The sequence below is a fragment of the Carassius carassius genome, chromosome 6 (assembly GCF_963082965.1).
Source record: "Carassius carassius chromosome 6, fCarCar2.1, whole genome shotgun sequence".
NCBI classification, from domain to species: domain Eukaryota; kingdom Metazoa; phylum Chordata; class Actinopteri; order Cypriniformes; family Cyprinidae; genus Carassius; species Carassius carassius.
The window spans coordinates 19,535,071-19,562,097 of NC_081760.1; the positions used below are offsets into that span (position 1 = coordinate 19,535,071).

The window sequence follows — 27,027 nt, forward strand, 5'->3', positions numbered from 1 at the left end:
AATCAATACAACAATACAATAATCACCAAACCAGCTATGTTCTGTAATAGGCTAATAATTCTGTAATTTATATGACAGATATCACAGTTATCATATGTTCTGTACCATGCTTTTAATACCTTTTAATGTAAATCAAAAAAAAAATCAAATAAAACAAATTAAAACTAAATAATACAAAAAATGTATTTTTACATCTTGCAGTTCATTCATATCAGTTTATATCTAAATATTTTGCTCACAGATCATTATTAACAATCTTTATAAAATTCAATTTTATTTTCTCTCCCCTTTTTTATTATTTTTATTTTTAGCTGAAAAGACGTAAAGGAAGCAGTCAGCCCAGTGGTGTTTGTGGAGAGGTATTCCTTCAGAAATGGAGACGACAGAAAGCTGCGGAGGCAGACATTTGCAGCAGTAAGTCTGTGATAGTTTTACCCTTTTATCAAACATTCCTGCTGTTATCATTTGTACAGCATTTGTTGTTTCTTAAACTGTTGCACTGTCTAAATACCCACACTTGCCATCTTTGCACTTGACCACTTGATTAATTATTTGACGTCTTTCCTGTATTTGGCCTAGGTTTTCATGACCTGATGACTGTGTTTCCCAATCCTGGTCCTGGAGAACCCCAACACTGCACGGTTTTGGTGTCTCTCTTATCTGACAAACACACTTTTGAGGTCTTGGAGACTTCACTGATGAGCTGATGAGTTGAATCAGGTGTGTTTGATCAGGGAGACATCTCAAATGTGCAGTGTTGGGCTTCTCTAGAACCAGGATTGTGAGCCACTCCCTATTGGGACACACTTTTGTGTTTACAGAGATTTTTAATATCTAATTATCAATATTTCACATACTGTACATTGAACAGCTTTCCGTGACCTCTTGTGAGATCTCGGCAAAAAGTCTGACGATTTATTCCAAAACATGATGCATGATGGGATACACTAAGCATTGTATAGTGCTCCGGAGCAGTATTGGAGAGGTTTAGTGTGTGTTAAGGATGCTGTGCTTTGGCATTATTAAGACCGGAGACAGTCTTTTGCACACACTGTCACGTACACACACTCTCAAGTGGCCAATACTGCAAGTGTGGGTATCTGGACAGGGTCAAAGTCTTAAAAATGAACCCTAATCTAGTCGCACATCACAGTCTTAATAATCCAGTTTAACACTTGTATGATATTGTCTCATCTGACACTATCAAAATAATTCATATGACTATAGCTTGCTATTAATTACTTGCTTTTAATAATGGATGCATTTAACATTTAATTATACAGCATCTTTACAGAGGCTGCTTTTATGGTCTAAACAAAACCCAGTGTAATGTATAAGTTGCACATAATTAATATTTACTTCCTTTCTGTCTTACAGGATTGTTTGCAGATAATGCTGTTCTTCTTTTTCAGAAGTTTTTGGTGAGCCAACCCTCACAAACCTTCCTAAAAACTAAAAGAGCTATTACTGAGTCTCAGTGAATCTTGCCATGATCAGCTCTTACCAGGTACATTTGTTTAGAGTTTTTTTTAATCAACATTTACTCATCAAATGCTCTGGTCTGAATCTTATTTTAAATTAACTTAATTATATGTTTAATGAGCAATATTAATTGCACACAGAGTAAGTAGAGATTATCTTGTTTCACAGAAGAGAAGGAAGACCAAGGAAATGATTTGCTCAGTATGAGGAATGAAGACGGCCATCTTGAGCCCAAACAAAGACAGAAGTCCTCTGGTATGTGTGTGTTGAAGCAATGTTGTGTTATACAGCACTTTATGATGATCTCTCACAGGACTGTTCATGTCAGCCTTAATTTTTTTTTTATACTATTACAATTACAGCATGTTAGCAAAGTGTGACTGGACATTTTTAATCTTATGTTTTTAAAAACACACCACCTGTTTAAAAGCAGACAAGTGTCATGAAATTGGTTTAGTTGATATAAACACCAATTGACATTATTTCATTGTTTTGTAAATGTTATGTTATAAATTGTGGATTGATAGTTGATTGGTTTGAAGCCAGGCCTTACACTGCACAGACTAAAACACATTTGTGAGAGAAGTCAGGAACTTTGGAGAAAGATTCTAGAGGAAGAAAACATATTTACTGCAACATTAGATAAATTCTAGAGTCTCTGAGAACTACACATGCTAATGGAGTCTCATGAGCAAGACCTTTGCCTCTGTAACTTTTTCTTAATTCTTGCAGAATGAAATATTTATTGCAGTATTTTTATTTGTACAGATGATCTCATCAGCCAAAGGAGGGGTTTTGACCAAATGATGCCCTTGAAAGGAGTGAAAGAAGAGGATGTGGTAAATTGTCTTCAAAGAAAAAGCTTCTCAAAAGGTCTTAAAGCAGCTTGAAGAATAGTAAGTGTACAGTACTACAAGGGTCATAGTTGCTCACCCTGCTAAAATCACACAGAACATAAGCTGAGCTCTCTGTCCATTAAACAACTTCATCTGAATTGTTTGTTTCACTTTGACCAGGTCTGGGATGTTAGGACTGAGAGATCCTCTGGCTGAGAACAAGCTACACCACATCAGTGCTGGATATCCAGCACCTGAGGAGGAAGATACGGGGGTGAGGAGGACATTTTTACACTGATTTTTGCTAATTAGTTTATATATATATATATATATATATATATATATATTCTTAGCACTGCATGAATTTGTCCTTGTGTAATCGTGAAGTATCACAGTATAAATTGTCCTTGATTACTGCTTTACAGTGGGGAATAGATAATGGCAAGTTGTTGCAGGTTCATCCATTATATTTATTGCCATTTACTTCAAAAATCAAAGAAATAATCTATTATTTTCATTATTAAATAATTTATTTCTAATTTTTCCATGTTTCATCAGATGGCCTCACAATGTCCTGTCAAAAGCTATCCTAGTCATGATGTAAGAATAGAAAACAGAGGACTGTGAAAACTGTCAGATATAAATGTGACTCAGCTCAGTTTGTTGTCCATGATGAGGAGAATACATATATGTAGGTTTTACTGCCCTTCTACCCCCAGGGGCCCAGTACCACCCCCCGGAAGAGCCCAAAACTGTACATTTCAAATGGCTGTAAATCAGAGTCCAATAAACATATCAAAGAGAAAATGGGCAGGATTATTACTTATGCTATGCTGATAAAATAATGTTGAAATCAATTTTCAGAAATAAATGGAAAGCTGGCATAAAGGCATTTTAAATATTGCTCACTGTAAAATACCACATTTCAGCCTGCCTCTCAAATATATCATAGATGTTTGCACAATGAACATATTTAGATATCCAGTTTTCCTTAAAATAAATAATTTATTTTGTTTCGTTAATAAAAAGTTTTAAACTACATTACCCACAACCCTCCATCGTTCTGTCTATGGAAAGGCAACACTAGGGGGCTGTTTTTTGTAGTTCATTGAAGTTATGCACAGGGTTAGGGATAGGATCTCGCTAAAGATGTCATTTTTCTCAAGATAGCGACACTTCACATTGTTGACTTAATATATTACTAATGAGATGCTAGCAGCAAAACATACTTTTTAACATGATGCGTTGTTTAAAATGGGTTAAAAGATAGTCCAACCACAGACTGTCCTGAAAATTCACAGCCAATGACATCAAAGCTGAGCAGCGGCGTCACACTTCCTTATCCATTTATGACAGATGTCTTTCGTTTTTCGGCTGAAGGGATAGATTCGGTTAACAATAGATAATATTTGCTACTTATTAAATTCTGTTTTATTAACGTCTACACCTTCCTCCGTTGTTCAGCTTGACAAAAATGGGGCAATATTGATGTGCACATGCCCAGCACTCGCAGTTAGCACCCAACAGATAGATTCCTCTCATTAAATATAAAACAGATTTTTAAGATTTTAATTTTTTTTTTGACCAAATAAAAATATATTTACTAATCAAATGATGTGCTTCTAAAATTTACATTGTATATTACATTGTGTTTTAAAGTTATAATTGTTCACATTTGTGTTTCTGTGATTTACCATTTCTCTACCATTTGAAGGAATAAAAACAGAAAGAATAAATGAATGAATGAATGAACAAATAAATACATAAATCATAATGAACATGCATATTTTGTAAAGATCTTCCATTATTTATTGATATGTCAAACTCATTTAAAGACAGCGTACCCAAATTAAGAATAAAAAGGCAGTTATGTTGTAAACGTTAACTATTTACAGTATGCAAATGAAAATGCTTTTATTAAAAAACAAAACAGGAAATACAGTATGTCTTTCAGAGAACACTGGAAAAAGCTGACCAAAATGTTATACAACACAATGTAAATGTTTCAAACTCACAAAATAACACCATGAAGACATGCATGTCAAGTGTGCAATATCATCTATAAAACAATATCAGCACAGCATCAAATAAACACTGATTGTCTGAACAATGGAAGACAGAGAAGTGCTATTTTTAACTATTCTTTTCATCACTGGTTCTGTAATGTATTCATTATGAGCTTATAATTAAAACAAAGTTACATCTTATGCAAAAAATCAAACCACTGTAAAGTCTAATCACTGATCCAGGGACCATTTCTGTGTGTGTGGGGGATAAAGAGTTAACGAGGTGAGTCCTTGTGCATGATGGAGAACTACAGTGTTATCTGCAAACAATCCTGTAAGACAGAAAGGAAGGAAATATTACATTACATTCAACTTATACATTACACTGGGTTTTGTTTAGACCATAAAAGCAGCCTCTGTAAAGATGCTCTATAACTAAATGTTAAATGCATGCATTATTAAAAGCAAGTAATAAATAGCAAGCTATAGTCATATGAATTATTTTGATAGTGTCAGATGAGACAGTCCTGGGGCTAGTACAATATCATATAAGTGATGTGCAACTGTGTTTAGGGTTCTTTTTTAAGACTTTGACCCTGTCCAGATACCCACACTTGCAGTCTTGGCCACTTGAGAGTGTGTGTACGTGAAAGTGTGTGCACAAGACTGTCCCCGGTCTTAATAATGCCAAAGCGCAGCGTCCTTAACACACACTAAACCTCTCCAATACTGCTCCGGAGCACTATACAACGCTTAGTGTATCCCATCATGCATCATGTTTTGGAATAAATCGTCAGACTTTTTGCCAAGATCTCACAAGAGGTCACGGAAAGCTGTTCAATGTACAGTATGTGAAATATTGATAATTAGATATTAAAAATCTCTGTAAACACATAAGTGTGTCCCATAAGGCAGTGGCTCACAATCCTGGTCCTGGAGAACCCCAACACTGCACATTTGAGATGTCTCCCTGATCAAACACACCTGATTCAGCTCATCAGTGAAGTCTCCAAGACCTCAAAAGTGTGTTTGTCAGATAAGAGAGACACCAAAACCGTGCAGTGTTGGGGTTCTCCAGGACCAGGATTGGGAAACACAGTCATCAGGTCATGAAAACCTAGGCCAAATACAGGAAAGACGTCAAATAATTAATCAAGTGGTCAAGTGCAAAGATGGCAAGTGTGGGTATTTAGACAGTGCAACAGTTTAAGAAACAACAAATGCTGTACAAATGATAACAGCAGGAATGTTTGATAAAAGGGTAAAACTATCACAGACTTACTGCTAAACTGATATGAATGAACTGCAAGATGGAAAAATACATTTTTTTGTATTATTTAGTTTTAATTTGTTTTATTTGATTTTTTTTTGGATTTACATTAAAAGGTATTAAAAGCATGGTACAGAACATATGATGTGATATCTGTCATATAAAAGCACATAAAAACACTAACATTACAGAACATAGCTGGTTTGGTGATTATTGTATTGTCGTATTGATTACTAATATACCATAGTAAAACTACAGTTACTGTGGTAAAAACATGGTAAATGTCCCGTTTACTGTGTTTTAACTTCACATTTCATTTATTACTTTTGTAAGTGCCGTGATAAACACGATTTTTACTACAAATACAACATAATTGAACCTGAAATTAACAGATTGACGGATTGAAGGTCTATGGCACGTCACGTGACCGATAGAGTTTAATCACACTAATTAGCAGCTGTGTTCATTTAGTTAAACGCAATGAAACTCAAAGACAGCCGCGGATGACCGATATAATACAGCAATTAAACATATGGCGCTAATCTGAGTAATAAAGAAGACAGAATACATTTTATAAAAGGCATTAAAAGAGCGTATTTACGACTACTCACCCAAACTGTGGAACTGACAGCAAGTATCGCGATGTGTGCTGAATGAGACTTCTTGAACGTGATTTCATAGCGATAAACATCTCATGTCCTCGTCGAAATTCTGACGCCAAAAGTTTCCCACTGAAAGCAATGAAGGTCGTGGGGCGTCGATATTTCGACGCCGAGAGGCACATTTGGCGTCAGTAAAGTGACGCTAGGGGCGCTTGACCATGCTTCGGTTTTTGACGCCTTTGGAGTGAGAATGGGTTGAAATAAATCACAAAATATTTCTTCCATGTTTTAATTTTAATAGCAAATCCTCTTTATTTACCAAAAAATAATATGGGTTTAAATTTCATCAATTAAAACAAAAATTACATTTTGAATGTTTGCGGTTTTACTTACTAGTCAGATGGTTCATAGTGCCTGGAGAAGTTCTTCAACAAGAGGTCCACTCCTACTCTACTGCATGGTCATCCGCAAGGAATATAGGAAAATAAACAATCTGTCACAGAGCAAACAATACGTAGTATACAATGTCAGATTTATTAGAAATAAACTACAGCAGAGGTGAAATGCAGACAATAGAAAGAATAATGTACAGAATATCCTACAAAAAATCTTAAGAAAAGATAATTTACGTTTGTAGATTTTAAAGATGCTTTGATGATATACTGTAGGTGAAATATATTGTGAAAAAAGCATTTTAAGTTATTTAATAAGGTTTCTCAGATCACCTGTGTTTCCTATATCTCTATCTGCAGCTCCCATTAAAGGACTTTTTTCTGACACTACTAAAACCACAGTAAAAATTTTTATCGATAATTGTCTACTCTACAATGAAACAAAAACATGTTTGTAATAGTTTAAGCTCATTTTAGTTCATGTAAGTGGATTAACAGTATGGCTGCCAACTTAGAAAATGAAAATAAGGGACATTCGTGGTTTTTCATAGAAAAATAAGGGACAGAATAAGGGACACACACACAGGCCTATTATATATATATATATATATATATATATATATATATATATATATATATATATATATATATATATATATATATATATATATATATATATATATATATATATATATATATATATATACAGTACAGACCAAAAGTTTGGACACACCTTCTCATTCAAAGAGTTTTCTTTATTTTCATGACTATGAAAATTGTAGAGTCACACTGAAGGCATCAAGGGCTATTTGACCAAGAAGGAGAGTGATGGGGTGCTGCGCCAGATGACCTGGCCTCCACAGTCACCGGACCTGAACCCAATCGAGATGGTTTAGGGGTGAGCTGGACCGCAGACAGAAGGCAAAAGGGCCAACAAGTGCTAAGCATCTCTCGGGGAACTCCTTCAAGACTGTTGGAAGACCATTTCAGGTGACTACCTCTTGAAGCTCATCAAGAGAATGCCAAGAGTGTGCAAAGCAGTAATCAAAGCAAAAGGTGGCTACTTTGAAGAACCTACAATATGACATATTTTCAGTTTTTTGTTATGTATATAATTCCATATATAATTCCACATGTGTTAATTCATGGTTTTGATGCCTTCAGTGTGAAATTTTGGTATGTACTGTATATGTGTTTATATATATATATATATATATATATATATATAAACGGGTATATATCTTTTAGATTTGTAATGTTTTTTAATGGAGTCTCTTATGCTCATCAAGGCTGTATTTAGTTGATCAAAAATACAGAAAAACAGTAATATTGTGAAGAATTTCTAATTTTGGTTTCCTATCTTATTATACTTTAAATATCATTTTTATTAATCTATTTCTGTGACGCAGCACTGTATTTTCAGTATCATTACTCCAGTCTTCTGTGTCACACGATCCTTTGAAATCATTCTAATATGCTGAGTTATTATCAGTGTTGATAATATTATCAACTGTTGTGCTGCTTAATATTTTTTGGAACCTGTGTTCCATAAATAAAATAAAAAGTTAAAAACAACAGATTTATTCAAAATAGAAATTTTGACAATATTCTAACAATATCACTTTTTATCCATTTAACACCTAAATCCTTGCTGAATAAAAGTATTCTAAAAGTTTCTTTAAAAAAAAAAAAAGAAATATACTGACCCCAAACAGTAGTGTATATTTAAAGCCCATGTTGCAGGTTAAACACCACTGTCGATTAATGGGTACATAAATCACTCAAGATATGTATATATTTTTTAAAATGTCTCAAAAATGGTCTTAAAGACCAGTTTTTTACGTTTTTGGTATTAACGTTTAAAGTTTTTTACACAATTCGGTGATGACGTAATGAGAAGTGGAGGAAAGGTAACCTCAGCCTAGTATTATAACTATGTCGACTGACTGGGATGAGGAAGAGGTGGCAAGAGCCAACATGTATGATGGCCCGCAGCCGTATAATTTAGAACCTGCTAGACGTGAGAGGGCAAATGAGGAATTGCCAAGAACTTATGGCCGTCAAAGCCAATTAAATGCATGGTCCGAGGACAATGAGTGGAGAGTTGGTGAAGTGTCCTGGTGAGTTGCTATCATTTAGCAACGCATCAATAAGCACTGGAGCTAGTCTACGAGCAGGAGTGCACAATAATGACAAATATATAGTTTTTTTACTGTCATTGGATAGCACAGAGTGAAAAATCTAGTGGCAGTGATTATGACGTTAGTTCAGATAAGTACTGATAACCTTTGACATAGTGTCGTAGTACTGGTAAATTTTGTCTTTGTCATCTAGAAATAAAAGGCATCATGCTAGCTATATCAGCGTTTCTAAGCGTATATGGTCCGTGTACGTTTTGATAGTTTGTTTTTTCGTTTGAAACACAAAACAAAATAACGAGAAACCACCTGTTTTTCGTTTGTCATTTCAAACCAAAAACAAAGAAACGGTAAAAAAAAAGAGCCGTTCTCCCGTTTTTGGTTCTGAATCCAAAAACGAAAAATGACAAAACCAAAATCAAATAACGGTCCGATTTTGGTTTTTTGAAATTCCTTTTTCCATTTTTCGTTTGAAGATCTACATTGAAATACAGACAGGTTGGCCACGTGACCCGGAAGTAATAGTAAATATGGCCTATCAAAATAAAAGCCAAGCTTTTAGAACGGTCATAATTTGCAGCGCTAACGGTATACCAGAGTAACGTTAGAAGAAGAAAAATCAATTAATAAATAGCCTTATATAAACCTGGACCGGAATAAATATGTTAGCAACAGTACTTTATTACAGCTATTTAATATCGTGCCTATCCAGACATCACCAGTCACGTTTAATGAGCGCATTGTTTGGCTCAATACAGTTGGTAATATAGGTTAACCTAAGAACTTATTGTGTGTGCAGAGTTGTTACTGTTAGCGCTATATTATATAATTACATTTATATTTAATGTGGTTTCCACCATAATGGACAGCGAACTGACAGCGATTCAACGTGAATTCCCATGTGACGTCATGCGTTGGCCTAATAGGGATACCGCCATCAAAATATTAGTCCCTATCTCGTCTTTGCCATTCGATTGACACCCTCGTAAAACTTGTGTTGGTCCTCAAATATAATTTTATCCTAACGCATCATATCTATTTTCAAAAATCCCAAGGACACGCTGTTACCTCGCTCACGTTGTACAGTGTTAATAGAAATGTATTGAACAGGCTAGTTAACTAATAGTGATAGTAGTTTGTTTATAATACAATCAAAAACGACATATGTGAAGGTTCTCAGTCCTCTATGTAACGTTAATAATCCAACGAAGTTTAAAATCAAGGGCAGTTCAAAACGATTACAGACACCAGTAGGTGTCGCACTGTGTCTGCTTTGTGCGAGCTACTGTCATGGAGATATTGATTTATGTTCTGTAATTAAAACACTTTCCATTATTTTCATTACAACTGTGCTTTCACAAATCACGTTTCTTAGCACAGCTGCTTAAGGCATTAGCCTACTCAATAAAATGAGCGTCCCTGCATTTTGGGCAGTGCGGCGAGGTAGTTGCCCACTGCTCAACGCAGACCCGGCATCCAACGAGGCTGCAGCAGCACGGTGCCACAACTGGATTTTCCATCACATCTGCAAGGTGTTTTGTTTCCATTGCAGATTGATTTTAAAGGCTAGTTGTTGTCAGCAATTACTAGGCATGTTGGCAATGATAAGCAGAATAGCCTATACTTAACAACTGCCATCATTATTTGATACAAGACCACACTATGAGAACACCTAAAGTTTTGATAATATTTATGGAATATAATTTATGGAATTCTACTTTTACATAAAAAAAATTTTCAGATAAAGTTCATGTAAGCATAGTGATGCACAGTTCACTTCTCAATCATCTATTGTGATATCTGTCATTGCACAGTCCAAATGATATATTGAGCTGCAGTCAGAGGGACTGAAAGCAAACAAAAGTTGAATGCTTATGCTGATTAAGACACATTCTCATTTCTTAATTTTATGCCATTCTAAAACATTTTTATGTTAACATTGAAATATAAAGACAGTGCTGCAAGTCTGATCATAAGTAAGGACATTCAAAGTATGGACAGATGAGGTCACCACCAAGGAGCGCCTTGAGGATTATACATCATCAGTGTGACACGTTACATCAGCAAATGGTGATGATCACCTGACTGGAAACATCACAAATTGCCATGGGATGTGCACGGCCCAGGACCGGAGGGCTCTGCAGCGGGAGATTAAAACTGCTCAGAAGATCACTGGTACCCAGAGCCAAAAGGATACAAAAGGACAGTACTCACCCAGCCACAGCCTGTGCATCCTGCTGCCTTCTGGTAAGAGATATAGAAGTTTCTGCTGCCGCACCAACAGACTGCAGAGCAACTTTTCCCCCCAAGCTATCAGACTCTTAAACTATAGTTCATCCTCAGCACTGCTCCACTGATCATAGTTTATTTCTGTTTACCATTTTTATAATTGCTTCTATATTAGCCTGATAATGTCTGCTATGTACCAGAAGGGAGTTACAAACTCAATTTATACTTTATACTATTATATATATATTATATTGTGACAAAATATACCCACCTACCTTAAAGAAGAATAAAGTGAATGTTTTGGAAAGGCAGAGTCAAAAGTTATGACCTTAAAATGATTGAAATGTTGTGGAAGGACGAGGAAGCAAGCAGCTCATGTGAGGAAACCCACCAACATCCAAGAGTTGAAGCTGTTCTGTACAGAGGAATGGGCAAAGATTCCAAGTCAATAAGCAGGACATATCAAAAGTTACTGGAAACGTTTTGTTGCAGTTATTGCTGATGTAATCAGCGTTGACAGCCTGTTTTTAGTAATGTAATTATGTTTTTGGGTTTTCTTTTGAGGACCTTTTAAAATGTTCTTACCTTAGGGCTTAACAAATGTTCTGCAGCCATTGATTGTACATGCAATGCCCTTGAAAGCATGTATGTGCTATATAACGTTTCAAGACTTGTATGGATTTTCTTCACTTGCATGACACAATCAGAGTTTTGTATGTTATACAAACTGGAATGTGTATAGAGAAGAAATATTCACACAGTATATAGCACACTGGTAAATCATTCTTTTGGCCAGATGGCCTACATTAGGATTAGGACATGTCTGATGTGAGTTTGTTGTCTGAGCTACTATAAGAAGCTGATAGCAGTGTTATAATCAGGTTAAAACAGAAGCAGGTTTAACTCTGGGCTGGGTGAATGATGATGATGATGATAACTAGGCAAATAAAATCAAAAACAAAATAAAATGAACAACAATAAATACATCTGTATCAGTAATCTTGATTTAAAACAGTTAGCAAAGACACCATACAGTCAGTCATTTAAATACTGCCACCTGCTGGTAGAAAGGGGGAACAGTTATCCATTACGGTGGAAACCACATATAAATTTAATTATATAATATAGCGCTAACAGTAACAACTCTGCACACACAATAAGTTCTTAGGTTAACCTATATTACCAACTGTATTGAGCCAAACAATGCGCTCATTAAACATGACTGGTGATGTCTGGATAGGCACGATATTAAATAGCTGTAATAAAGTACTGTTGCTAACATATTTATTCCGGTCCAGGTTTATATAAGGCTATTTATTACTTGATTTTTCTTCTTCTAACGTTACTTTTTGGATTCAGAACCAAAAACGGGAGAGCGGCTCTTTTTTTTACCGTTTCTTTGTTTTTGGTTTGAAACGACAAACGAAAAACAGGTGGTTTCTCGTTATTTTGTTTTGTGTTTCAAGCGAAAAAACAAACTATCAAAACGTACACGGACCGTTTATCTCTTCCTCCGGTGAAAATGTTGTTGCAAACGTAGCCGCGTGTCTGTCACTGTGTTTGGCAGGCGCTTGTGGTGTAGGGAAGTGAGTCATTTTGGTTGCTGTTGGTCGATATCTAACTATCTGCCTGTCTATCTATCTATATATCTAGTCTATCTATCTGTCTATAGATATCTATTAATCTATTTATCTATAATCTGTGCTATCTGAATACTCTCGTCTACTACTCGTCTCTCTAGTCGCTATCAAGGCGGGCTTTGGTAAATTCTCTCCCCAATGTGATGTAATGCAATGCATTGTGGGGGAAAGGAGAGTCGTTGCAAACCGCTGTAAGATAGTACCTACTTTTTCATATTGTATTCCGTTTTGTGATACCCAACAACATAAGATACAAGGGATAACAGTTTAAATGTTTATTACCAACAAGCAAATTGCACAAATTCATTGAATAATTAACCCTGCAACATGGCCTTTACGCACACACACAAAAATATTTTGAATAAATACTGTTATTTATACTTTTTATTTATCAAAGAATCCATAAATAATATCACAGGTCCAAAAAAATAATAAGCAGCACAACTGCTTCAACATAATTTAATGATTTATGAGGGATCATAATGATGCTGAAAATTTAGCATGGCTTTACAGGAATAAATTATATTTTAAAGTATATTAAAATATAAAACTGTTATGTTAAATTGCAATAATAGGCTATTTCAAAAAAAAAAAAATTCTTTATCAATTTTTTTATTATCTGTTCACGTCTTATTTTTTATTATCTCTGTGTTCTTGTGACACAAACAAATTCCTTGTATGTGCAAACATACTTGACAATAAAGCTCTTTCTGACTCTGATTTGCGTGTGGGTAATGGCTATACAGTATGGCCTACTACAGTACAAATGGAAATGCTTATTTTTCAATTAAAGATAACTAAAAGAGTTAATGGACTGCTTTGAGTGCTTGACACTTCATTGGTCATTTTGTTTTTTAACAGTGATATTCAAGGTTAAGAGTACGCTGTAATTTATTTAAATATAAATTGTTTCATCTAGGTATTTAGCAACATTACCTACATCAAAGAAAGACAACTTTCCTTATTGATTATGTCTTCCCTCAGGTAAAATGCACGTTTTCTTGCATGGCTGGATGTTGGAATCACGTTGTTTGATTAGCGTTCGAAACGCGGACGTTAAACCTAACTCGGTTAGCACAAGTCCAGCTCGCTGTGAAGCGGGAGCGAGCGACCAGTCGGCAGAGGATTCCCCTTAGTCCTAAAGCCTCCCTCGAACGGCTATGCTCACAAATCAAACACTTGTCAAAAAAAGAAAAAGTGATTATCAGCTTAGAGTTTGATATTCGTATGGTCTAGGTGGTCATATGGCATATGCCTTAAACACGGAACAAACTGCTGCCTGTATAGCTTTCATAATGCTTCTTTGATGCCTTAAATACAGGACGATTCCATATTATATGGAACGGTTGGCAACCCTAATTAACAGTACTGTGCATACTTTTAGGTAAAATTAATTTGCTTTTTTAATTCATCCATTAACAAATTGCCAGCAAAACATTTACAAAGCTATAAAAAAAACTCATCCACACAAAATATGTGATTAAAATCCCAAACCTTCATAGAGAAGAGCTCAAATCTATAGCTAGCTTACCTCTTATAGTTAGCCTCTGTTAGCTCACGGTTGTAATGCTAATGGACTTATTCCCATGATACTGAACCATTTCTGTAAAGTAAATATTTAACAGAAGCGTGTCGATTACATGTAAGAAAGTGTCAGTTAAAGTTGAATGTATTATATGCGCAATTTTAGGGACTAAACTTACCTGAAAACAGTAAAAACAACCTTGAGAGAGGAGGAAGTTTGCTACTTGTCAGGTGAGCTGACATCTCCGTTTAAATGCGCCTCGAATGTTCAACACGCGCGAATCAAACACATTACACAGCGTTTACATAGTACATACAATTATAAACTTGTCCTAACACTTGATAACATATTAAGTTGATAGTAGACCTAAACTGAATTAGAACATAGGATCTATATAATATAATATAATATAATATAATATAATATAATATAATATAATATAATATAATATAATATAATATAATATAATATAATATAATATAATATAGAATAATATAATATAATAATAGCTTTAAAAATTGTAAACATAGTGTAGAAACAAAATGCATTGCTGAACTGCAACAACACATTGATTAAAAGTTATTTGAGGCATGAATATAATTTCACAAATAGCCTATTTAAACACATAAACACATTTTCAAAATATATTTCAATATATTTAACAGTGCTTCACATATATGTGAATTTATTACCTTTCCATATGGGCGGTATTTTATAGTTCCGAAGAAGGATAGGGGGTAGCGTCTGAACATAGATCTGCAGGTCTTAAATTGATCAGTTATGAAACTGAAGTTCAAAATGCATGATCACGCATGTTGTAGCTCAAATCAGATCCAAGGACCGGTTTGTCACAATAGATCTCAAAGATGCATACTTCCACATATCCATCCTTCCACAACACAGGAAGTTTCTGAGGTTCGCTTTCAGGGGTGTAGCTTACCAATGTCTAGTACTTCCCTTCGGCCTTGCACTCTCACCCCGCACGTTCACAAAATGTGTAGATGGGGCTCTGGTTCCTCTGTGCATGCAGGGCAAACCCGCATTCTCAATTATATCGACGATTGGTTGATTTTAGCTCAATCAGAGCAGGTGCCGGTTAGACATTGAGATGTCGTTCTCACACATACTAGGGATGGATGCATCCCTCACTGGCTGGAGTGCGGTCATGAGTGGCCACCCTGCCTGTGGTCTGTAGAGCGGTCGCCATCTGACATGGCATATCAATTGTCTAGAGATGCTAGCAGTTTATTGTTTATTGTGCACTAAAGCACTTCCTCCCATTCCTGAGAGGTCACCATGTGTTGGTGCGCACATATATCAACCACCAGGGAGGTCTGCGTTCGCGCCCCTTGTACAAGCTGGCACACCAGATCCTTGTGTGGTCCCAGGGCAAACTACTCTCACTCAGAGCAGTGTACATTCCTGGGAAATTAAGTATGGGAGCAGACATACTGTCAAGGCAGGGGTGGGGGTCCGGGGAAAGGAAACTTCACCCCGAGGTAGTGAAGCAGATATGGAGAATCTTTGGCAAAGCTCAAGTAGACCTCTCTAGCTCATCCAGCTTCTCTGGGACTGGACGCTATGGTACAGACCTGGCAGAGGCTTCGTCTGTACAAGTGATGTGTCGTTCTTGAACGATTCATTCATTTTGAATGAATCTTTAATGTGATTTGGGAAGAACGAGTCGTCTCTGGGAGTGATTCGTTCAGTCGCGCATGCGCATTATTCTATAAGTTCTGTTCTAGTAGTAGTAATTCACCTGTCAGTCAATGCAGTCTTGAGCCGGAAAGAGAATTGATTAGTTCATCGTTCGGGTCTATCGGGTTTTTGACTCGTTCCTTAATCACGTGACAGCCCCATACGCTTACCCAATGCAGTCTGAGCCGGAAAGAGAATTGATTAGTTCATAGTTCGGGTCTATCGGGTTTTTGACTCGTTCCTTAATCACGTGACAGCCCAATACGCTAAACCCAATGCAGTCTGAGCAGGAAAGAGAATTGATTAGTTCATAGTTCGGGTCTATCGGGTTTTTGACTCGTTCCTTAATCACGTGACAGCCCCATACGCTACACCCAATGCAGTCTTTTACTGTCTATGAGTCTGAGCCGGAAAGAGAATTGATTAGTTCATCTCATGAGTCTTCGGGTCGAGTCATTCCTTAATCACGTGACAGACCCATACGCTAAAACCATAGACAGTAAAAGAATGCAGTATTGAGCCGGAAAGATTAGTTCATTGATTAGTTCATCTTTCGGTTCTTCGGGTTGTTCGTTCTTTTGTCCCGTGATGTGACAACATTGGCTAGAGTAATTAGTTAATTTACAACTTTCCTTACAAATGGATGCGTAGTACTTATTATTATTTATTATTGTTATTATTATTATTATTATTATTTACTCTTACAGTTACGTGATGCATTTCTGGTTTCAAATTGTTGCTTTTAATTTCTGTCATGATGGTACTTTTTCATAACACTGAATGTGGAAATAAAGAATTGGTTATGCTTAAAATGTTGATATTTTTTTCTGTCTGTTTGTTTGTTTGTTTTTGTTTAATTGTGCAGTTATTAAATCAGATTGTCTGTGTAAACCATACTTTCGTAACATATGACACTTTATAAACATTAAAAAACACTGTGTACATACTTTTGAATTGTTGTTTATTGTTTATTTTTGTGCCAGAAAAGCTTTGTAACAAAGAGGACAACTATTCCAAAATAAATTAAAATAAAAAAGTAAATAATTAAAAATGAAATTAAAATTAAAAGATAATAAAGCCACAGGGTCTAATAACCTTAACAAATTAACTTAAAAAGTACAATATAAAAAAAAAAAGAAAAAAACTAAATATTGCACAACAAGCTTTGCTTTTTTTATATAATAATTTAAAATGAATACGTTTTAAAATAAATAACACTTTTGTGCCAAAATAAAAACTTTATATCAAAGAGGATAACTATTGCCAAAATAATTTTAAACAATTTAAGTAAAAAATAAATGAAAATTAAGAGATACTAAAGCTACGGAGCCTTATAACAATAACAAATTACCTTTAAAATCACAGTTCAAGCGCTGGACGCTGGACGAGGGATTTGGTAGTCTGGCAGTGTGGGCACATTGTTCCCCGTAGTGTGTCGATGCAGCTCAAGTTCCTGAAGAGGAACAACTCTAGGTTACGCATGTAACAATAGTTCCTCAAGGGAACAAGACGCTGCGTCTTGAGGCCATACCCCCGGGACCCCTGCCGGCGCTTGCTGGTACTCGAAGTTGATGCCGGCTGCGCTGCTCGTGCCCATGTTTAATTACTATTGCTGGTTAAACGTATGAATTAAGACCGATATAATTACGTTAATTCACCAAAAGATTCAGGTTAGAGGTTTAAATGAATATTGATTACAATTTTCTACAAACCTTACTTGGAAAGGGCTGATCATGACAAGAATTGCTGAACCTCACTAGTAGACGTTCAGTTGACAAAACTGAAAAAGGCCATCATGCAACCATCCGTTGTGTTTGTGCCTTACAATAGAGCAAAAGAGAATGTGTGGGTGATTGATGGGAGTAAAGGACTAAGATAAAGAGAAACAGGCAGAGAAAGGCAGAATCTTGTGTTTAAGTTTAACAAAATGAGAGGAAACAAAAGCTGTATCTTCAAGCTATATTATTCAGAATTATTTCATACATGATTACACGGTAGCAGGATTGTTGTAAGCAGTTTAAAGACCTCTTCACACCAAGGATGAGTCCATACCTCCTAACTATTTAACATTTAATGACACAGAGGAACAACATCACTGGAATATATTTTTCAGCTGATGAACAATAAAAACAGCCAATCAGAATGCACCTGTCATCACTCCTTCACCTGCCGTGCACGCCAGTCCCATGGCCAGGCCGGCGCCCTACTCTGGCTCGGCGGAGGAATGCAGCGGTTTCCTGCTTCAGTGTTCACTGGTCCTGGAGATGCAACCGCACTTGTATCCAACATACCGCTCTAAGGTAGCCTTTATCATTTCCCAATTGCAAGGCAAAGCACTACTGTGGGCAGATTCACTCTGGACTCAAAATAACCCAGTTATCCAGTCTTATTCTAGCTTCATCGACCATTTCCGAGACGTTTTCGGCAGACCTGCCTGGGATTCTTCAATAGGTGAGAAGCTGTACAATTTAAAACAAGGGAAAATGTCTGTCAATGAATATGCCTTACAGTTCAGAACTCTGGCGGCCTCCAGTTGATGGAACGAACAGGCTTTGCTAACGACCTACTGTCAAGGACTGGAACCCCGAGTGCGGTTGCATCTCGCTGCATACGAGGATACCATCGGCCTCGAGCGATTCATCAAGCTGTCCATCCGCTTCTCCACTCGTATGCAGTCGTGCCTAGAAGAGCACCAGGGCCAGGCGCATTCCTCCACTCCACTCTGCCGACCAGAGAACGTCAGCTCCCCAGAACCAGCCAGCGAACCCATGATGGTTGACTCCTACCGCCTCACTATGGCAGAGTGTCAAAGCATAGCTGTGTGCCCCTTCCGTCCTCCTCGTCCCATGGTGAGTGCCATTCTCCCTTCACGATACCAAATGAAACTACTCACCACTGTTGTGACACTTACTGCTGCTGATGTATCTCTTCCAGTTTCCGCCCTTCTCGATTCTGGGTCAGCCGGCAACTTCATCTCCGGCGCCCTCTGCCGTCAGCTCAAGCTCCCTACTACGGCCACGCCGGCCGCTTACCAGGTCCACACAATCACCGGCAAGCCGTTGAGCAAGAAATACATACGTCACTGTGTGGGTCCCATCTCCCTCCAAACTGGACTCCTGCACCATGAGGAAATCCATCTGCTGGTTCTGGAGGATTCCACTGCTGACGTCATCCTAGGGCACCCATGGTTGGAGCAGCACAACCCCGTTATCTCCTGGAAGACAGGAGAGATCCTGAAGTGGGGAGAGGCTTGTTTTCAATCATGCATCTCCGGTTGCCCCATTTAGTTGAACATCCCCCCGAACCACTACCAGTCTACTCCACCTCTATAGAGAGCCCTGTCGAGAACCAATCCATCACCATTCCTCAGTGCTACGCCCCCTTCAGCGATGTCTTCTGCCCTAAGCGGGCCTCCAAACTGCCTCCACACCGGCCGTGGGACTGTGCTATTGATCTGCTGCCGGGTGAACCAGTGCCAAAGGGATGGATATACCCCCTATCCATTCCCGAGGAGAAGGCCATCAAGGAGGCACTGGCACAAGGATACATTCGCCCATCTACCTCCCCTGCTGCTTCCAGCTTCTTCTTTGTGGCAAAAAAGGATGGAGGTTTGCGACCATGCATCGATTACAGAGGACTAAACAAAATAACTCTAAAATTCCGGTACCCACTTCCCCTCGTCCCAGCGGCCCTGGAACATCTCCGTGTTCACCAAGTTGGACCTCCGCAGCGCGTATAACCTCATCCGGATACGTGAGGGGGACGAGTGGAAGACCGCCTTCATCACCCCTACTGGCCACTATGAGTACTGCGTCATGCCGTATGGGCTTGTTAACGCCCCCTCCGTATTCCAGGATTTCATTCATGAGGTGCTCCGGGATTTCCTCCACAAGTCCGTCCTAGTTTACATAGACGATATCCTGATTTACTCCTGGAGCCTGGCAGAACATCAGCGCCAACGCCTGAGGGACTACCAGCTCTATCTTAAAGCCGAGAAGTGTTCCTTCCATCAGCCCTCAGTGCAGTTCCTTGGGTACACCATCGACCGCAGTGGCATCCGGATGGACGAGGGGAAGGTGAGCGCAGTCAGGGACTGGCCCATTCCTACCACTATCAAGGAGCTACACCGATTCCTTGGCTTTGCCAATTTCTATAGACGATTCATTCATAATTTCAGTACAATCACCAGCCCTCTTACCAACCTTCTCCGCCAGAAACCCAAATCTCTCTCCTGGACTCCTACCGCCACTGAAGCCTTCCAAGCTCTCAAGCAAGCCTTCACGACCGCCCCACTCCTAGTACATCCGGACCCCGATTGAACATTTGTGGTGGAACTGGACGCCTCGACCACCGAAGTGGGAGCAGTCCTTTCCCAGCAGCAGACTCCCAGTCGCCTCCATCCATGTGCCTTCTTCTCCAGGAAACTCAACCCGGCGGAGGTAAACTATGACATCAGGAATCGGGAATTGCTAGACATCAAACTTGCCCTGGAGGAATGGAGACATTGGCTAGAGACAGCCAAACACCCGTTTCAAGTTCTCACTGACCAAAAGAACCTGGAATACCTTAGAGCAGCCAAGAGACTCAACCCCAGACAGGCCCGCTGGGCTTTATTCTTCACCCGCTTCCAATTTACCATCTCTTACCGCCCAGGGGTAAAGAACGTGAAGGCCGATGCTCTGTCCAGATGTTACGCTCCCAAGGAAAAATCTGAAAATCCAGAACCCATCCTCCAGGCCGATATCATAGTCGCTCCTATAACCTGGTCAGCTGAGACTTTTCCTCCTGCCGAACCTCCTAACGACACCTCGCCGGGTTGCCCACCAGGACACTTGTACATCCCCAGGACACGGCGAACTCCACTTATCCACTCCACGCATACATCACTTGGCACTGGTCACCCGGGGGTCAATGAAACCCTCTCGTTGCTACGGGAATGCTTCTGGTGGCCCAACATGGCCTCGGTTGTCAGAAGGTACGTGAGTGGATGTACCAGCTGCGCCATGTCCAAGAGTCCTCGCCACTTACCATCTGGCAAACTCCTTCCTCTGCCCGTTCCTAATCGCCCCTGGTCACACCTAGGGGTGGACTTCATTACGGGCCTTCCACCCTCTGACAATAACACATGTATATTGGTAATAGTGGATAGATTTTCTAAAGCTTCGATAGATAGACGATAGGCTTCTAAAGTCGTCTTCTTCCTCTGATGGGCCTACCTACTGCCATAGAAACGGCAGAACTGATGTTCAACCATGTCTTCAGGTACTTCGGCATCCCAGAAGATATCGTGTCAGATCGAGGCCCCCAGTTCATCTCCCGGGTATGGAGAGCATTCCATTCCCTCCTAGGTGTGGCCATCAGCCTGTCCTCCGGCTATCACCCCCAGTCTAATGGGCAGATGGAGAGGAAGGTCCAGGAGATCGGACGCTTCTTCCGTACCTTCTGCCACGGCCACCAGAACTCCTGGAACCAATTCCTGGGGTGGGCCAAGTACGCACAAAACTCCCTCCGTCAACCCACAACCGGACTCACCCCCTTCCAGTGCGTACTCGGCTACCAGCCACCTCTATTCCCCTGGTCTGGAGAGCCCTCGGATGTTCCCGCTGTCGACTACTAGTTCCGGGAGAGCGAGAGGGTCTGGGACGCGGCTCATCACCAGCTACAGCGGGCACTTCGCAGATGCAGGACGACAGCCGACCTTCGCCGGTCCAAGGCTCCCCAATACCAACCCGGTCAGAAGGTCTGGCTGTCCACCCGGGACATCCGCCTGCGTCTACCCTGCCACAAGCTCAGTCCCAGATTCATTGGCCCATTCACCATCACCCAGCAGATAAATCCGGTCACATATCCAGCTCCCTCCTGAATACCGGATTCACCCCACATTCCATGTGTCACTCCTGAAACCTCACCATCCTTCTGTTCGCGAGACAGAAGCCCCCCCTCCTCTCCTCCTGGATGAAGGTGCAGCCTACATTATCAAGGACATCCTGGACTCCCGGCGGCGTGGTGGTCAGCTGGAATACCTCGTGGACTGGGAGGGATACGGTCCAGAGGAACGCTCCTGGGTCCCACGCAACAACATCTTGGATCCCACCTTACTGGATACTTTCCATTCCATTCACCCCAATCGACCAGCTCCCAGGGGAAGAGGACGCCCACCACGTCGCCGGGGTCCCCGGCCCTCAGGAGTGGGCCGTGGGGAGAGGGGTACTGTTACAAACACGCAAGGTTCCACCTCCACACAATCACAGCGCACACCCTCACCTGAATACTAGATCACCACCACCTGTTCCTCATCACCCACTCATCAGCGCTGCACCATAAAAGCCACACGCACTCAATCTTCGTCCGGTCACGTTCGCGACAAGATCATTCCTGTATGCTTACTATTAGGACTAACTCCTCTTCTACCCTCTCTCCAAGGATTATCTCCGAAGGACCCAGTTTCCCGAAGTGTGTGTGTGTGGTTCACCGATCCCTCCAAGAAGTCACAGCCTTACCTGCACGGTAAAACTCGAAAAACACCAAACTCCCATTCACTCCTCACTACCTGCTCCTCTGCATTTTTTTATGAGTACGCTAGTGCAATATCATATGAATTTTCTGAAATTGTATGAATTATTAATACTTTGACATAGCACAGGGCCTTTACTGATGGGGTTGTGGGGTATATAAAAAAGTTTATAAAATATCAAATTCGGTGCAAAATGTAACTGCATTAATGTTCTGTCAAGGTTCTCAGACAAACACAGAGACGTACCATTGGAAATGTTTGCTTTTGCAGCTTTTGGTCTTCTCCGTAAATGCACAAGATGGTCAAATTCATCCCTCTCCACTAACAAGATGGGTTTGACAAGTGTTTGACTAGTAATAGTAGTAATGATAGTAATGATAGTAATGCTATTTATCCATTGCATGTTTTAAATATCTGAATTAGAATACTATATTGTGTTTATTTATAGACAATGTCCGCATAATCCTCTAACTAAACATTATTTACTTTTTGTCGGGATTCGTTCCTGTAATGTTATGCACTGAGGTCACCGGCGTTAACACAGAGCCATGTGTTGGTTGTGTTGGACTGGTTTAGTAATGCTATCTATCTATTGTATGTTTTAAATATCTGAATTAGAATACTATCTTGTGTTTATTTATAGACGATGTCCGCATAATTGAGGCACAAGTCTCGCAAAATGTAGTAAATATTTTTATACTTTTATTAATCTTCTTTTGACTTTGTATATAAATTTCACGCAGCATTTCTATGTGTGTGTGAACATGAATCTGCTTTTAAATAAGTACAACATAATTTTTTCTTTTTTTTTTATTTATAGAAGATGTGCAACTCATCTGGAATATGGGGACCCAAAACGGTAAAGCAAATGTTTTTAATATTTATACGATTAAATTTTTAAAAATTCTTTTGATTTTCTATCCTCTTTGTGATTGGGAGTGCTTTGTTTTGTGGTTGCTAGCTATGACTAAAATATTCTGGTGTGGATGATGAGAACCTAATTACCACAGAAATTATTTTCTTTATTTTTCTAGAGTTGCTCCAGGTGATAACCCAACCTAATTTTAAGGTATGTTTGCATACTTTATTTAGATTATAATTTTAATATAATTATAATATAATTTTTAAACAGAAAATTGATAGTTATAACTATAAATATTTAAAGCGGTAACAGATATTACTTCCAAAAAACCACTATTGTGCTTTTCAGACGCTGTACCCAAAAGTGTGGACAACATCGCTAACTAGACCGATACGCAAATAAATGCCTGGCAAAGCGCTGGTTGGTCGAGTGGATGATTCATCACAGACAGGTAGACAGATGCCGTAAGCTTTTGACAATGTGTCCGAGGAGGAACCAGAATTGCGGCCTGAGTTACGTCTTAATGAAGCTCAGAATGATGGTGTAAATGAAAGAATTGCTACTTTGTTCGAAGAGCTGGTTGAAAGACAGGATTCTTTATACAATGAACTCCTTAATAGACAGGAGGCTTTCTTCACCAAATTAAATAACAGCGTGGACACCAGGCTTCCTGAACTTCAAGACAATCTACAACAGGCAATAGAGACTCGTCTGTGATGCTTGCAAGCGCAAATGTCTGAAAATTACACTTCGGTTCAAGAGGTATTATAATCGTTTGAGATGACATCGGAAACTATATTTTTAGCAGCCATTTTTAAGTGAGGTTTAGCAATGTTGAACCACTTTTTTAACAATGGTACTGCCATCCTAAACATATCTCTGAAAAGACCTCCTAGGCCCGCTCCGTACATAATGGCTCCGCCGGTGAGTAGTCCGCAGCCGGCCTGATTTTGATAATAGTCGATGTAATCAGCCACATTCATCCCTCGGTTTTTGTAAAAAGACATTTAAAAAAAAACAGATTGTTTTGCTGGTCTAAAGTGTAGTTTTACAATGAATGGTCGTCCTTTAATTCTACGGTGATCTCTGTGATATGAGACTTGTTGACCAATGTGTAATGGGGCTTGTCGTATCTGACAATACCTACATCATTCTTTCCCTGGTTATATGTACGCATCTTAAAAGATACACCAGCTGATTGGTATTCAATAATGTCGGTATAAACGTACATCGTATAGAAACCCCCGTTGATATCGGCTTGATGAGGAGCATCCGTAATAATGCTTTTTGTAAAATCTGTGTTTTCATGGTAGGTCAAAAGTCCTAAAGGATCCTCAGGTTTTGTACCTAAAATAGCAGAGAGTTTCTTGTAGAAGCCTATCCAAAGGTTAGGCTTTGCAACCAATATGGTCGTTTTTTTTAATGATAAATTGAAAGAAAAGCATTGTTTGTTACATTTGTTACAGTTACATTACTTGTAACATTTATATTATTTAAATCAAGCTTTTGTATGGTATGGTGTATATTGTTATTAAAACTTCATAATGTTTCACTTGATTATACATTTAGTCAGGAATTATAGTTTGAAAAAAAAAAGTCTAGCTATTAAAATATTTGCACATTATGTGCAACCTAATACAAGTATATAAATAAATAAAAAGAGACTTAGGCCCAATCCCAATCCTATTTTATTCCCCTTCCCCTACCCCTCCGCCTATATTCCCCTAAGGATTGGGACACCACTACCATGACGTCACACGCCATCATTCATCGTCTAGCTCTTACAATACACACATATACTGGTGTGCTAGTGTGCATTAGAGCCTTTATTTATCGTTCTGTATTAATGAGCTGCTTACTGACACACACACATATCGGAAATCGCGCAGCTCACATATCCAGGAGAAAATAAACTTGTCAACTGCTTCCTCACGACTTTTATTAAATACAGTTTAAATACTCAATCGCTACATTATATTTTCCAGCGACGAGAGGATACAATCGCTGATAAACGCACAGACGCGAATACACGCAACTTCCATTTCTCTTTCTCTCTCTCTCTCTCTCTCTCTCTCTCTCTCTCTCGAATAGGCAATATTTGAGAAAATGGTTTAGCGATTTCTAATTATTGGGGGGATTAGCCCCCATGTCTACGCCAGTTATCACCCTGATCAGATATATGCTTTGGCACTGTCATGCAGTCAAATATTAGCGATTTTTTACAAACATTTCTTTGAGTAACATGACCATTAATATGAACTCACAATTGAATGTAACATAAAACAAATTATTAATTTTCGTTAAAATCTTTATTTATGCCAAAAAAAGCTTACATTTATGTGTCTTTTTGTTCACTGTAGCAGCCATGTTGCCGAGATAATTCATACTCCTTCGTTTGAAGGGCTATCTGGCCCTTCCCCTTCCCCCTACCCCTCCAACCAAAATAGAATCGAGACACCCCTACCCCTTCACGTGAACGAGCGAAACGGAGGGGTAGGGGAAAGGGGTAGAATTGGGATTGGGCCTTACTCATGTTTATGATCTCTGCTGAATGAGAAAATCCAAATCTCAAATCCCCAGATAATCCTCATCACATCTTCTTGGGGTGAATTATGTTTTATTCTTCTCATCACAAAGCAAACAGTAAAATAAAAAAACTTGAAGAATAGTCTTACTGCTTTGTTTTCTGTCTGGGATTATACAAGCCGCACGCTTCAGTGTAACATTATAATTTCAATAGTGCATTCAGCATGTGGGCATGGTCGCATTAGATATAATGAAGGGTTGTTTTCATTTGGATTACTTTATCACAGAATATTTGTTTTCGTTAGCACTGTTTAGTTTAAAAGTAGACATGTCAAGCTTTCTATAGATATATCTCTCTTGTCTCTTCGTTGAGTATTCACTGAGTTACAGTTCATTTTAATGAGGTGTTTATAAATGAAGATCACCGCAGACCAAGGCTGCAGACAGCACATTTTGTTTGTTATCTTTATTTTATAAATGCACAAAGTTTTGTTGTTATTATGTCTGTATACAAAAACGTAAACCCTTTACAGATTCGATTGATGTATTGCTCTTATCTGTACGATCAAAACTGAAAGTGTAATTTAAGTTCTTTTAGGGGTTATCGGGAGAAAATGCCTCATAACGCGTATACGCGTGAATCGACTCCAGAGGGTTAAAAATGTAATCAAACAGACGGTGAACACTATTAACAGCAATTATTATATGATGCAACCAAACTTATAGTAAAATTTGGTAGTTCTGTATGTTGTTTCAGGGTTAGCATCAACTGAGGTCCTTTGAGGGGCTGGCATCATCTCTTCTCCGGTGTTCTTAAATCCCGTGGCAAAACAGAGAAACCAATAATTAGAGACATAATTAGCTAATTATGTTCCAACCAAGTAAAATTAATTAGTTTAACCCAAGCTAAAGAATAATAATGTGCATTTGATTAGATTTAACTGCAGTCCAAGTTATGACATGCATTATTTGAATGCTTGTTGAAAGAGATTTGTTAATCTAGATTTAAAGTCAAGTCAAGTCAAGTCACCTTTATTTATATAGCGCTTTAAACAAAATACATTGCGTCAAAGCAACTGAAAAACATTCATTAGGAAAACAGTGTGTCAATAATGCAAAATGATAGTTAAAGGCAGTTCATCATTGAATTCAGTGATGTCATCTCTGTTCAGTTAAATAGTGTCTGTGCATTTATTTGCAATCAAGTCAACGATATCGCTGTAGATGAAGTGACCCCAACTAAGCAAGCCAGAGGCGACAGCGGCAAGGAACCGAAACTCCATCGGTGACAGAATGGAGAAAAAAAC

At 38.8% G+C, this 27,027-nt stretch overlaps 1 long non-coding RNA gene across 2 annotated transcripts; it reads left to right on the top strand.

The window, feature by feature from the left end:
* Positions 1–309: 309 nt before the first annotated feature.
* Positions 310–2,535, top strand: LOC132141906 (uncharacterized). 2 transcript variants are annotated; one of them, XR_009433964.1, is made up of 4 exons: positions 310–414; positions 1,378–1,507; positions 1,651–1,737; positions 2,251–2,535. It is a non-coding gene; the product is annotated as an uncharacterized LOC132141906 (long non-coding RNA). The 2 variants fall into 2 exon arrangements; XR_009433963.1 differs by having other exon boundaries at positions 1,654–1,737.
* Positions 2,536–27,027: the final 24,492 nt, after the last annotated feature.